The 15,074-nt window shown below is 30.1% G+C and overlaps 1 long non-coding RNA gene across 10 annotated transcripts; it reads right to left on the bottom strand.

Annotated features, from left to right (window-relative positions):
• Positions 1–5,697, bottom strand: LOC121130394 (uncharacterized). 10 transcript variants are annotated; one of them, XR_011783873.1, is made up of 7 exons: positions 5,533–5,697; positions 4,695–5,479; positions 3,544–4,635; positions 3,416–3,486; positions 3,196–3,309; positions 199–3,143; positions 1–136 (listed from the first exon to the last, which is right to left on the bottom strand). It is a non-coding gene; the product is annotated as an uncharacterized lncRNA (long non-coding RNA). The 10 variants fall into 10 exon arrangements; XR_011783869.1 differs by having other exon boundaries at positions 199–697; positions 745–3,143; positions 3,196–4,635; XR_011783870.1 differs by having other exon boundaries at positions 199–2,809; positions 2,875–3,143; positions 3,196–4,635.
• Between the last annotated feature and the right edge of the window lie 9,377 nt (positions 5,698–15,074).

Raw genomic sequence — 15,074 nt, 5'->3', positions numbered from 1 at the left:
GCTAGAGGAGATGATCATGGAAGAGATGAAGAAAAAATAGACTGTGGAATAAAAAACTCGATTAGAATAGTTATGATTAGAGTAGATGTCATGCCAGATAAAATTCGAAATTTTGGTTACGTTGATCCATAATTATCTGAAAGAAAAAAAAATGTAGAAAATCATTACACAAGACTATTTAGGAACATGATCTTATACTTAGCCATTAAGGACGGCTTGCTATTTAGAGGAACACAGATTGTTGCCCTTAAAACTAGCCGATAACATAAACTTGCTAAAACTACATTTGCCGCACCAAGGAATGACTAAAGCCAAAGAAAAGGACCAGATAATGAATTTCTTTCCTAAAATTAACAACAAATTCATATGATTGTTGAGAAATGTGAAACTTATCAAAGAATATCCCCCTCACAATGCCAAGAGAGTTTAAAACCTAAAAATATACAACAACTAATATTTGTAATTGAATAATATAAAAAAGATCCCAATATGGAAGTAATATGTATATTTTTTTATTAATATTATTAAAGATATATCTCATGTCTACATATAAGCTCTTGCCATACAATTGCTTCGAAGTCATTACCAACCATTATTCTTTCAGCACAATCTTCAATAACTATTCTTTAAACCAAATCGAAAACACCAACATTCAGAAGGTTAGATTGTGCTTATATGATTACCAGTTCAAAATATCCTGAAAGAACAGAAAATAACATATTGTTGTTGATACTAAGTCATTACCTCCATGATCTTGGAAGAGAAAACATAAAATTAGACGGTGGAATGAACAGTACAATAAGATCATTTATAATTAGAGTAGCGGTAATAAAACATAAAATCCGAAATTTTTGTTTCGTTGATCCAATAATTGAAGAGATACGAAGGATAACGAAAACAGATGAAGAGCACTCGTGCAATCTTTGGTATATTATCTGTAAGAATAAGGAAGTGTAGAAAATCATTACGAATTAATAATTAGGAACATGATCTTCAATTTATCTGTTAATGACGTTTTAGTTTTTAAAGGAACACAGATTGTCGTCTTTAAAACTAGCCAAAAAAACAATTCTTGCGAAACTACATTTGTTGCACCAAGGAATGACTAAACCCGATAGTCGATTTCTGTCCTGCAATTAACTAAGAAATCGATATGATTATTGAAAACTGTGAATCTTAAGAAACAAAACCCCTTCACAATGCCAAGAGAGTCTAAAACCTAACAATATACAATAACTAATATTTATATCAATGTCTACGAATTAATTCATATTAAACGGAACTTCTCACCTGTTATGTGTGGTTACATTATCAGGATCCACGGTAATTGAATAATACACAAAAGATCCGAATATGGAAGAAATATGTCTATATCTTTCTCAATATTATTAATGATACATCTCACCCGTTTTTGAATATAGAATATATATGTCAAGACATAAATTTCCCGCGCTGATTATTCAAACAATATATTAATGATAAAGTCGGATAACACATAGGGGATAAAACCTTCCTAATCGAACATATGAGATTTAAAAAAAAAAGAAAAAAAAATCATAGGCAAAGCTCTATAGGGAAGATATTACTTTAAAAGACATTCCAAATCTTCATAAAGTAGTTAAGAATATACTTGTTGACGACAAATACCTTGAGAATGAAATTAAGAGAGTAACAAGAATCCTGAAAATATTCATGGAATTTGGAATCACATTAAGTCTAGAGACATTTCAATTTGCAAAAGAAGAAAATGATTTTGTAGGATACAAAATAAATCAGAATGGAATTTTCGTCAATTAAAATATATTTAATATTATTCGCAAATTTCCTACTTCTAGAAACAGAAAATAATTTAGGTCATTTATGGGTATGGCTAATCAATTAACATCTTTTACCTCATAATTGAGCATAGTTGCAGTACAATTAAAAGACTTGTTGAACACAAATAAATGAATTCAAATGTGATTTTGTTCCCTTCAAGGCGTGCAAAATATCAAATGTATGTTATTTAAGCAACAAATGCTATTACTGTTTTTATCCGCTCAGAGAAACGAGTTAAGAGAAAAAAGTATCCAGAACTAAAGTTCTTGGATTATTTTTATCTCAACGGGTTGGAAAAAGATGTTAAATAATTGAATGTGTTTAGAAATTTATCAGTGAAACAACTCAAGCTATGCAAATATAGAGTTATAAGTTCTTGCCATCCAATTGCTTCGAAGTCACTACTAATCATTATTCTTTCTGCACAATCTTCAATAACTATTCTTTAAACCAAATCGAAAACACCAACGTACAGAAGATTAGATTGAGCTTATATCATTACCAGTTCAAAGTATCATGAAAGAACGGAATATGACTTATTGTTTTGATACTACGTCATTACATCCCATCGATGATCTTGGAAGAGAAGACGTAAAATTAGACGGTGGAATGAACCGTACGATAAGATTATTTATAATTAGAGTAGCGGTAATAAAACATAAAATCGTTAATTTTTGTTTCGTTGTTCGAATAATTGAAGAGATAGGAAGGATAACGAAAACAGATGAAGTCTATCGAGCACTCGTGCAATCTTTGGTATATTATCTGTAAGAATAAGGAATTGTAGAAAATCATGACGAATTAATAATTAGGAACATGATCTTAAATTTATCTGTTAATGACGTTTTAGTTTTTAAAGGAACACAGATTGTCGTTCTTAAAACTAGCCAAAAAAAAAACAATTCTTGCGAAACTACATTTGTCGCACCAAGGTAGGTTTTGCGATAAATATCGCAAAACAAAAAAAAGGGTCAGAGAGTCGATTTCTGTCCTGCAATTAACAAAGGTATTGATATGATTATTGAGAACTGTGAAACTTAAGAGAAAAAGGAATACGCGTATAATAGTTGGTGTGAAATTGCACTGGAAGACATAACAAATGTTCATAAAGTAGTTGAGGATATCTTCGTTGACGACTAAGACTTTGAGAATGAATTAGGAGAGTAAGAAAATCCTAAAAAAATGCATGAGATTTGGAATCACATTAAGTCTTGAGAAATTTCAAATTGCAAAAGAAGAAAATGATTTTGTCGGATACAAAATAAATAAGAACTGATTTTCCGTCATTGAAAATAAATTGAATAATATTTTCAAAATTCCCACTCCTACAAACAGAAAAGAATTTATGGGAATGCCTAATCAATTAACACCTTTTACCTCATAATTGAGCAGAGTAGCGGTACCATTAAAAGACTTGTTGAAGACAAATAAATGAATTCAAATGTGATATTGTTCACTTCAAGTCATGTACAATATAGAGACAGATGGAAACTAATTCAATGTGGTATGAGATTTATCAATGAAATAAAGTCAGGATATGCAATGATCAAATTAGAAGTCATTCTCATCAAATGGATATTATAAGTGTCATATCTACCTCAGTGGACTACCTCCCTTCAAAGTCATAACCGATCATCATTCTCTCTGCACAGCCTTCAATAACTATTCCTTAAAATAAATCAAAACGCCAAAGTAATGAAAATTAGATTGTTGCTTCAGCATTACCAGTTTATTATCATATAGCATATTGTTGTAGATGCTTTAGTCACCAGCTAAAGGAGATGATCCTGGAAGAGATAAAGAAAAAATAGACTGTGGAATAAAAAACGCAATTAGAATAGTTATGATTAGAGTAGCTGTCATGCCAGATAAAATTCGAAATTTTGGTTTCGTTGATCCATAATTATCTGAAAGGAAAAAAAATGTAGAAAATCATTAGGCAAGACTATTTAGGAACATGATCTTATAATTAGCTATTATGGACGGGTTGATATTTCAAGGAACACAGATTGTCGTCCTTAAAACTAGCTGATAACATATTCTTGCGAAAACTACATTTGCCGCACCAAGGAATGACTAAAGCCAAAGAAAAGCACCAGATAGTTAATTTCTTTCCTAAAATTAACAACAAATTCATATGATTATTGCGAACTGTGAGACTTAAGGAAAAAAAACCTTCACAATGCCAAGAGAGTTTAAAACCTAACAATATACAACAACTAATCTTTATATCAATGTCTACAAATTAATTCATGTTAAACGGAACTTCTCACCTGTTATGTGTGGTTAAATTATCAGGATCCACGGTAATTGAATAATACACAAAAGATCCAAATATGGAGAAAATTAAAGATACATTTTCAAAATGTTTTGTTAACTTTGTATATCTGAAGAATCTGATATCAGATCAAGGTACAGTCTTCTTGTCCCATATGTTCCAAGAATTTATGCAAAACAATGGCATCATTTGGTCTCCTTCAAGTCCTTACAATCCTCAATGTGATAGAATAGAAGATGCTGCTGTAAAAAATATGAAGAACCTTCTTACTTACTGTTGAACCAAAGCAATCGATTAAGAAGAGCTAAAAGGCGGTTTATTAGAGTATAGAAAATATACCTCACGAGTACAGATATTCTCCGAATCGCACAGTTCATGGACAAAATCTAGTGTCAAAAATCCCTGCACACAGTAGTGCACTTAATAAATTAATTCATGACGTACCAAATATCCCGTATAAATCCAAATGTTATTACGACACCGGTACTAAGGATTTATATACATAAATCTTTGTAAGTTGAGTTTGGATACACAGAATCCTGCAACAAAATTATGTGATATGAATGGTAGAATTATTAAAAGAAAAATTCAAACTTACCAAATATACCCGGAAAATGGATGCATTTATGTAAGGAATTGAAAATTTATAAATATCCCAGAGACAAGAGAAACATCGTCATATCCTATCGAATTCCACACGAAAAGGAGACTCCCGAGAAAGAAAGAAAAAAGATAGTCATGTTTCATGTTAATTAATTAGTTAATTCTAATTTATTATATTTATGAAATCTTTTGTTTACCTTCTTATTATATTGAGAATTGGGGATTTGTATTTATATTATATGATGATGAGTTCGAAAGAAAGAAAACAATAGGGGTAACGTGAGTGTATTGTACATACTTATATATTAATATTTTGTTTCCGATTTGAAGAGAAAGGAGATTATAATATGTTATTATATTTATTGTTATTTTTTAAGATTTGTCTTACTCTATCCTTGATAGAATCAGATAACACAAGGGAGAAAATTATTGAGACATCAAAATGGTTGGTTAACTTTGTATACCCGAAGAATCTGAGATCAAATCAAGACACAATCTTCTCTTCCCATATGTTCCAAGAATTTTTGGAAAAGTATTTCATCATTTAGTCTCCATCAAGTCCTTACAATCCTCAAAGTGCAGATAATCCCCTAATCAAAATGTCCATGAGCAAAACCTACTCTCTAAAATCCCAGTACCCAGAAGTGCATTTGAATAAGTTAGTTCATGACGTCCCATATATAATACGCAACATCCTTCATCAATCCAAATGTTATGACGACACGGGTACTATGAATTTATGTACATTAGATATAGAAAGGCATGTTCGGACACAGAATCCTGTAACAAAAGTTAAGTTTTGTTGAATTATTAAAAGAAAAAATCCAACTTACCAAATACGCTTAGAAAATGGATATATTTATTTGATGAATAGGAAAGTCCTAAAAATAGCAGAGCCAAAAGAAACGACGTCAAATCCTATGGAATACCCCGCGAAAAGAAGACTCTGAGAGAAACCAAAAGAGAGAATCATGTGTCAAGTTAATTAATTTATTACATTTATGAAATCACTGTTTACCTTATTTGTTATATTAAGAATTAAAGATGCGTCTCTGTTTATATTATATGAAGTACACACCAAAAATAATAATATGGGGTGCCCAGTCAGAGATTACAGGTGCATGAAAAGGTCTCTTTCTATGATTTTCTACCACTTTTAATTATTATATACGTTGTGCGTTTTATATTTAAGTTTGTTTAAATTGTAGATGCTCCTAATTGCCTTGCAATTGCTATCCTGAATCCTGAACTAATAACAGGTTTTTCTTTTCTACGTTAGAACCCCTCCTTGTTGTTGAGGGACGGGGGAGGGAAAAAAATGATGAGTGATGTACTGCACGCTTTCTTGTTCTAAATATGAATACTAGTAGATTATACCTTAATATTGTATATTATTATTATATTTAATACGTACACAACTTGAATATCTATATTTGTAAGTAATAATCACCTTTAGATAATGAATTAAATCCAATACAGAACTGTTATCATTAAAAAAAGAAAAAAAGGATGAAGGTATAAAAAAAAAAAAAAAAAAAGGCCGCGAGTGTTGCAGAGAAGGTGCAGAGAGAAGGAGAGATGTATTTACAGAGATAAGGGAAAGGAGTTTTTGTTTCAGTCAAAAACAGCCTCTTTATGACCTCGGAGGTTCGAAAACATATAATATAAGCGAGCAAAGTTATTTTATATATATACTTGTTAAATTTCAGAATGATTTCTTTGACAGTTTTTGATTCCATGAAGGATAAGAACAACAGAAGATTTATAAATATATATACACTAAATGTTAAATGCAGCTCACTCCCCAAAAAAATTTAGGAATTTTTGTGTTCTACTAAAAAATTTAATATTTCAAATTTAATTTAGTTTTACAAATTTTTTTTCCAAAAAAAATTAATTTTCAAACTTTCTGTAAAAAAACTATGAATTTTTGACATTTTTTCCCAAAAAAATTAATTTTTCTATAATAAATGTAGAATATTGAAATTTTTTTGCAAAAAATTTCAAGTTTTTAAATGAATTTTTCAAATTTTCTGTAAACAAACTATGAATTTTTCAAATTTTCTGTAAACAAACTATGAATTTTTTAAATTTTTTTGTTAAATTCTGTACTATGAACTTATGATTTTTTTGGAACAAAAATTAATTTTTTAGAATAAATGTAGAATATTCATTTATTTTGGAAAAAATTTTTTATAAATAAATTGGTATTTAAATTTTTTTGCAAAAAATTAAAATTTTTATTTCCAAAAAGTTTTATTTCTTGTCAATAGCTTCGATTGTTAAAATTATAATATAAAATTTAAATCATTCAATATTTATGAAATTAATTTCCTAATAATATATTTGAATGAGAAAAGCAATGAATTTTTGAAATTTTTTCTAAAAAAAATTGTCTTTTTGATTTAGATTTTTTGTGAATAGTTGTAGACTTTTGAAATTTTTACTAAAAAATTTAATTTCTCAATTTTGTTTTTTACAAAAAAGCTATTTTTCTTAATGCTCAAAGCCTAAATATGGACAGACACAAAACTAGTCTATAACCATCGTTTTCTTGTTTAGGACCAATGAATAGTAAGGCTCAGACGTGAAATAGTCCGTGAATGGGTTGGGAATTAGTGTTGAGACTTGGTTCAGAGCACCGATTTTTTTTTTTTTTTTCAGTTCAGTTATTTTTGGTCTCATATAACATGAGATACCATTTTTTTTTTCTAAATCAACCGTCATTGATTTTTTCAAAACAATCTCACAAAAAGCTCTATATGTTCTAGATCGAATACTGTATATGTATATGTAATGGGTAATGTGGAAACTCGAGGATTTTCCACATTGCCCTGGCAATCTAAATAATTTCCAATAGAGTGGTAAATTTACTTATACTAACATTGTCAGGTAAAATAATTTTGGAAAACAATTCATTACAAGCAATTCGATCATTAAGGATATGATACGGATCCAATTTCATTGCAAGCAACTTGATAGTCGTATGCATTTTCTTTGAAATTTATACCGTATCATCTTTTTTTGTAATGTAGTATGAGTGTAAAAAAAATATATACAGAGGTAGGGGAAAAACAGCCTCTTTATAAAAAAAATCGCTTTGTTAATTAAAAAACGAGGTCTTTTACTACACTTGTGGACTTTATCAAAGAAATATAGTGTAGAGTAATATAAAGCGCGTTGCAATTTTTCTTCCTTCATTTAATTTTTTTCAACAAATTATAGTAAACTGAATTCTGTACAGTATACATATATGTATAAACATTTGTAATATAAACTTTATACTTCTTCAAGTTTGGTATTTGGGAGTTTAATTTGTGAAAATTTAGAAACTATTGGCTTTTTTAACAAATATCAAATTGAGTTTGTAGTTGAGACCTTGACATTGGTCAAGACACAATAGAATTTGCGACTCTTAGGCACCCGAAATGGGCCTTGGTGTAAAATATTTATTGCCTATAAAATCATTGCAACTTTAGTTTATAAAAAAGTAACAGCATTGCCCGTAGGGTTGTTTAGTCTTACCAGTGTCATTATTGATTACTGAGTACTTCGAAGAACAAAGAACATAACTACGCATTGGGTAGTTATGATTATATCCTTTGTTTTATCAAATCAATCTCTTCATTCTATAAGTTATCAAACTACAAACAACTATTCTTTATTTGCATTTATCATGGCTTCAAGAACAAGGAGCACTCAGGAGCACTTTTTATATGAAAGTCCCCGCGATTTCCCATTGAATGCTCTCCCAAGTAAGCTAGACTTAATGAGATATTACCTCTACCTTAAAAATAAACATCCCAATGGAGTAAGCCTTTGAAGAAAAGAACATCTTCAAATCGTCGAAACAATGTCAATGAATGTTAAAAGTATTTGGAAGATGGCTACCACCCCTTCCTACGACATCCTCCAGTACCTCAAGCCAAATATTGACAAATTCTTGTTTCTCATCAAGGAACAAGTAAAGAAGATGAATGTACAAAACGGATCTAGTGATGAACTTGTTTGTGAGTGTTTGAAAAAGAATGTCAGATCTTTCTGATATTGCTTTATGTTCTTGCTATACGAATAAGAAAATTAGTTATTTTAAAGTGAGAAATTGCACATGTTACTCCTTCAAAAAATACTACAGAATGAATTTCATTTCTACATGGATTAAAACTTTCTTAAGAAACTCATGAGCACTTCATCCATTGACAAGGCAGTAAATCAGTCCTATGGAGATAATTATACGAAATTTGTTCGAAGGCAAGAAAGAAAAGATGAAATGGCAAAACGAACAGAGAGAAAAAAAGAAAGAAGAATAACCATTTAGATGCGAATTAGGAATGCTTATATCAAACTTTTCATGCCTAAAATATTCAATAAAATATGAAGCCATCAAAGGATGCGTTCCAAACGTCGATGACTCTTTTAAAAACAAACTCAGTATGGATCAATAGTACTTTTTAGAAATTTGCACAAATGTCCATAAAGGACTACATTCAATCACAAAGCCTTTCCTAAAAAAACATCCAGGAACTGTCCACAATGCTAGATGGATTACAACAGCCTCCACTCTTCTGAGACTCCATGCTCAAACCAGAAATCCATCAGAAGAACTTAAAAGAATGGTAGTGATCATTCTTAATATTGATGGACCAACATTCGTACACGTTAAAAAGAATCATCACACGTTAGATATGCTTCTCAGCACTATTTCTTTGCATTGCATCAAGGACGTCAGTATCTTACAAAAAGAGGAACGAGATGTAGTTGCAAATTCATTCCAAGTTAACTCATTCGGTGCACACCCAGAAGCTATACTTTTAGGCGCTTTATTTGACTCGGACAAAAATACCAGAAGGACAGGAGTCTATATGATAATGAAAGACAGAGAAAAAAGAAAAACTGGATCCGTTAAGCAATATATTCGCCCAACAAACTTCCATGCAAAAAGTTATTTGGAGTTAGTTGATGATTTATCATCGATTACATATAGTTTTTTAAGGGAACCTCTTTTAACTATTGATATTAAAAAAGAAGAAAATGTGGAAAGATGTGTCGTATCAACTACTAAAGAAGATAAAATAACACCGGGTGAAAGAACTAGACGTAATAGATTACTAACAATTCATCATTCAAGATCAAAAATATCAAAGAACTTTCAAAAGTCAAATTTTATAGCTTTAAATAGTGATAACTAATTATCAATGTTACTCTTGCAATCCTTTTTTGATATTTTTATACACATCAAAAATAATATTATCTTATATGTTTTTGTTATTTTTGAAAAGCTTAGAATAAGAATATAACTTATACTACAAATGTTCTTATATATATGTGTATTGTACATAGTTTAGTTTACTATTATTATTTGTTGAAAATAATTAAACGAAGGACGAAGAATTTCAACTCGCTTTATATTACTCTACACTATATTTCTTTGATAAAGCCCACAAATGAAGTAAAAATCCTCGTTTTTTAATTTAGAAAGCGATTTTTTTAATAAAATAAAAAATATTTTTTACAATCATACTACATAACAAAACAAAACAAAAAAAAATTTGTACATGTAAAATCATTTTTGGAGAAGTTTTAGAACTAACCGGAAGTAGCCCTTCGAATTTTTGCTGCAGGGAAAAATCTAATATAATAATTTATAAGGTCATATTTCTCAAGATGGATTTTTTTATTTAAATGTATCATAAACATTAAATAATAATAGAATAAACTATTTGTTGCATTATAAATTGCTATTATGGCATTTGCTACTATAGAGGCTGCCATTTTTTTTTTTTTTTTTTTTTTTTTTTTTTTTTTTTTTGCAAATGCACATATTTGTTTTGCACTGGGTGGAGTTTTCGACATAATTGATGCGGTTTGTCGCAAAGTGACTTAATTTTCTTTGAGAACTTCACTAATACTTAGGAATGACTCTTTCCATGGTTCAAATTGGCTTCTTATAAAGAGTTGTTTTAAGAGACCATTTTTGGTGCCTAACTTATAATATCCTGTCTCTGTTACATTCATCACAACTACCAAGACGTTACGGGGATCTTTTTTACACGGTCCTTGCTTGGAGCTGGGCTTTTGACACAATGTCCTACCATAACCTCATTTAACCGCCGTGAGGAGAGTTGCATCATTCGGTTCCCTCGCTCTTTTTGCTCGTTATTATCTTCAATCATTATGAAAATTGAAGGTACATTCTAAGATAACTCACTCATACTCTTTCAAATTCTTTTTTAAATTCGTATTTAATTTAAGCGTTACCTTTTTCTGTTAGTAATATATCTATATATACATTATTACATTTTCGAATCGACAACCGGTACCTTAAAATAACTTTGAGACACGGGGAATCGATCTTGTTTTATCAAAAAAATTCACTTGTTAGAAAAATCAAACCTTCCCCCCTCCAGAGCCCAATCTTGTTTGATCATAATGAATGCCTTACGTACGTAACTCAGAATTCTAAACAACGTCTATAGACATCTAAAGTCTGTATCTATCTCTGGTTTTTGAAATAATTGCGTTTTTATCATTGTTTTTCTAAGTGGTACGTACATCACACACAAACATAAATAATTTTATACTACGTAGGATAATACACTTGACTTGGGTTCAATAAAACCGAAACTACTTTGAAATACTACTCAGAGCTCTGAAAAAATTATAATTAATATACTTTATTATATTATTTTCTTTGCAATAGTTTGGTTGATTTTTAGTGATGTCATAAATATAAATAAAAAATATAGGTTCAATTTTATACCTGTAAATTGATAAAATTTGAAAAAAAAAATCCTACTAAAGCACTTGCACTTTGAAGAACAAAGGAATTGCTGTAATTCTGTCTTTTGTAGAAATTTTCCCGGATTTTTTAATTGATTTTGTATTTCTTGCAAATGTCCCCTGAAACTTTAAAAAATAAACTTTTTTGTGGAAGTACAAATTTGGGAGCGTTTTTGCTATACTTTAATAATAAAATTAAAGTATTTATCCTATTTAGATAAAATATGAATCATTTCTTTCCTAATTTTTGTCCATTTTGAAGGTATTTCCATTATTTTATTGACATTTTCGATGATTGGCCTACCAGAGCTTGTCTCCTCTTCGACGTCCATTACTTGGTCCATAAACAGCACACCTTTTTTTGACCGCCTACTCTGCCTTTTCATCTTAGTCATAGTAATACTGAACAGTGTTTCGATTTTTTTTACTTCAGTTTTGGAACGCTGTAACTCACAACTATCTTCACCAAACACAAAACTGTAAATAAACTTGTTTTAAATGGACGCTTAACTTGTAATTATCCTTTAAGTTTTTTATTTATTCAATGAGTTAATCGTGAGATATAGCTCACTAAAGACATATAGCAAAAACGTTCAGAACATATTACTGAACCTAATATTAAGGAGTCCTAAAATAATTAAAATCTTCAAACTATAAACCATTAAATATATTTAGTTGATTTTTTAGCCGTTTGTTGTTGAACCTAGATGATTTTTAGCAAATTTTATATGGCCAATTTTCCTTAAAACTGTCTGAAAACACTAGTTTTACTAAATTAGCCTAAAAACTTCTTCAGCCGATCTGTTAAACTGCATTTGATTGAATTGGCCATAACGACATTTTTTCATTATCCTCTTAATTATTCTAATATGTATCTGCGAGCAAAGATAATTACTATATGATCTCTCAAATTTAACATATTTCATTTAGTCCATAATTCACATCAAAATTTAGATTTACTAAATTTAAATTAGACAGCCCTTGTTTAATCAACTTATCACATTTAAATTAGAATATATCTTTGTTGAATGTTGATATTTTGAGATTGTTTACTTCTACGATAAAATATGTCTATCTTCCTTGAATAGCCCCCCCTACACGTTTAATTATGATTAATAACTAAAGGAACTGGACATTTATTAATTTTGAAATGAATATAATGTGTACACATCTCTCAAAATGATTTTGGTTTTTTCATTCCATGGTTTTTTATGTAGTAAAAAAAGACGTACAGAGTGGGGACTCAAAACTTACAGTAAGTATGATTTAATTACGAAAAATGTGATTTTTATGGAAACAAAAAAGACAAGTGAAAACGACAGTGGGATCTACAGAAAGCAGCCTGGAGGGGCTGTTGGTTCCCTTCTAATGAAAGAATTTTTTTCTTTTTACTAGAAAATATATTATTTGAAATTTGATTAAGTTTTTCAATTTTTTGTTTAAAAGAAATTAATTATGTGTTTATAATTATTTCGAAAAATTTATTCCAAAGTTGAATATTTTATTTTTGTTTTCTAAAAATTTAATAGATGACATATAGTTTGTCAATTTTTCAAGAACAGACGGCGACTTTTAAATTTTTTCCAAAAATTTTGAGAATAGTCATTGATTTTAGAAGTTGTTTTGTTTAAAATTGAATGTTTGAAATTGAATTTCTGTAAAATTTTACCAAAAAATTTAATAAACAACCCCGCAACCAAAAAAATAATATATATATATATAATCCTACAGACGCCCCTGAACGAATTTGTCATATGTTTAAATATTATAGATAAATATGTTTTCTTTACATGTAAAAAACATTTTTTACAGGCCGGCGAAAAAGATTGGCAGGCCTTGACGATGAAGATCGTGTCCATGGACTACCAGAGCGAATACAAAATTGGTTGAGTGATGCAACAGGCGTTCTTCTCCTAGATTCCCAAAACTACAACGTCTAGGTGTTTAGTGCCAGGGCTGGAGGAGAGCCACATTAAGGCAGGTCAGAAGTCAGCATTCATATTGATACAAAAGTTTTGGGTTCTTCTTGTCTGTATTTGACTTCTTCAGGAGCCATTGGGACTCTTTTTGGCACCAACATCGGCCTGGAGGAGATCCTACACGCGTTGCCTTGTGGATAGTAACGGTTATTGTTTTTAACTCCTCGAGTGTTATTTTATGATAGCCGAAAATACTCAAGCGGCAAAGTTCAGCTCGGGTGCCATTGCTAATTTGTAGTAAAAGATGTTGGTAAAAAGATATTTAGACAATTAATATTTGAAATCCGATCATATGCAAATAACTTTTCACAAAAAGTTGATTTTTTCCCCCCACCTGAACTAATAATCAAAAAAAATAAATGACTGATATTTTTCCCCCCTTGTTACAGCTGCTTGTAGCTGATTTAATGAAACGTTGTCAGAGCCTAGCTCCTCTCTCTACAACATTCTTCAAATTGTCAGCCTTAAAATCATTATTTTTGGTCTCTTTTTTATCAACATACCAAAATACACACGATTTTCATTACTAAGTATACCGTTCCTCCTCTAAGAGTACTGAGTGTCGAACCCACGCACATTATGTTAAAGAGAATAACTTCTCCTGAGTGTGTGATCCAATAAGCTGCATCCCTTCATTATTTTTCGAGTTATAGAACCCAACACTAACAATTACTCAAATTTATTAGTACATAGAAGGTTTGGAAATTTGAATTTGTTATGTCATCAAGTAGGAAATACTCTTATTTGTAATTCATTCTTTTAAAATGGACTCACTACAACGTATAATTATTGAAAGGCCCAAACACAAATGGTAATTCCTTATTTCAATTCATACCATAAATCAAAAACATCATTTGTAAACAAGCCATAATTAGAAAGAATTAAAATTAAAAGAATCACAATGTTTATGGTGTAGTCATTTAGTCTGAAAAAATGCATTTTTCCCCTTGATATGTTGTTGGTTACAACAGAGTGAATATCTGTAAATCCCCTACGATATTCTGAGGGAAATTTAATACAAAAACAAATAGGAAATTTTAGTACACGCATTCAATCAATTATGGAAATTCACTCATCGGTTGACAGGGAAAATGAATATATAAAATACAGTAGATTTGCTCGGCGTTACCAGGGAACCCAAAGAACTTACAATCAATTCTTAACTCTTCTGTTCCATATAAAGCATAAATAGAGATAGTCTCACTGCATATTGGTATGTATTTTTTTAGAAGGAAATTATAAGGTTTAACCAAAAAAATCAAGTTGTACTGACGTTCGGTCAAATTTCATGTTCTCGTCAAAAATTGTTTAGTCTTTTTTCTCTTCTTTTTTTTTCTTCTCTAAATCTTATAAATTCCCTTTAAAAAAAGTATGCAAGGATGCATACCAATATGCAACGTCATTAATTCTTTGAATATTACTGTCTTTATTCTTTGTTTTATAGAAAATAGTCGTTTGTAAGACGTACATGGCCATAAAAGGCCAAATAAATTGTTTGCAGAACCATCTCTGGAGTCTTGAAATCTACAAGTCACTGAGCCTTATTGACTTTCCTTTTCGGACCAATAGAAGAAGGCAGAGAAACGGCCATAGCAAGAACTTATTAGTTTTAATTA

This window comes from Lepeophtheirus salmonis, chromosome Z, assembly GCF_016086655.4.
Source record: "Lepeophtheirus salmonis chromosome Z, UVic_Lsal_1.4, whole genome shotgun sequence".
Classification (NCBI taxonomy): domain Eukaryota; kingdom Metazoa; phylum Arthropoda; class Copepoda; order Siphonostomatoida; family Caligidae; genus Lepeophtheirus; species Lepeophtheirus salmonis.
The sequence above is the reverse complement of the archived record's forward strand: the minus strand, read 5'-3'. Positions and strand labels throughout refer to the sequence as shown.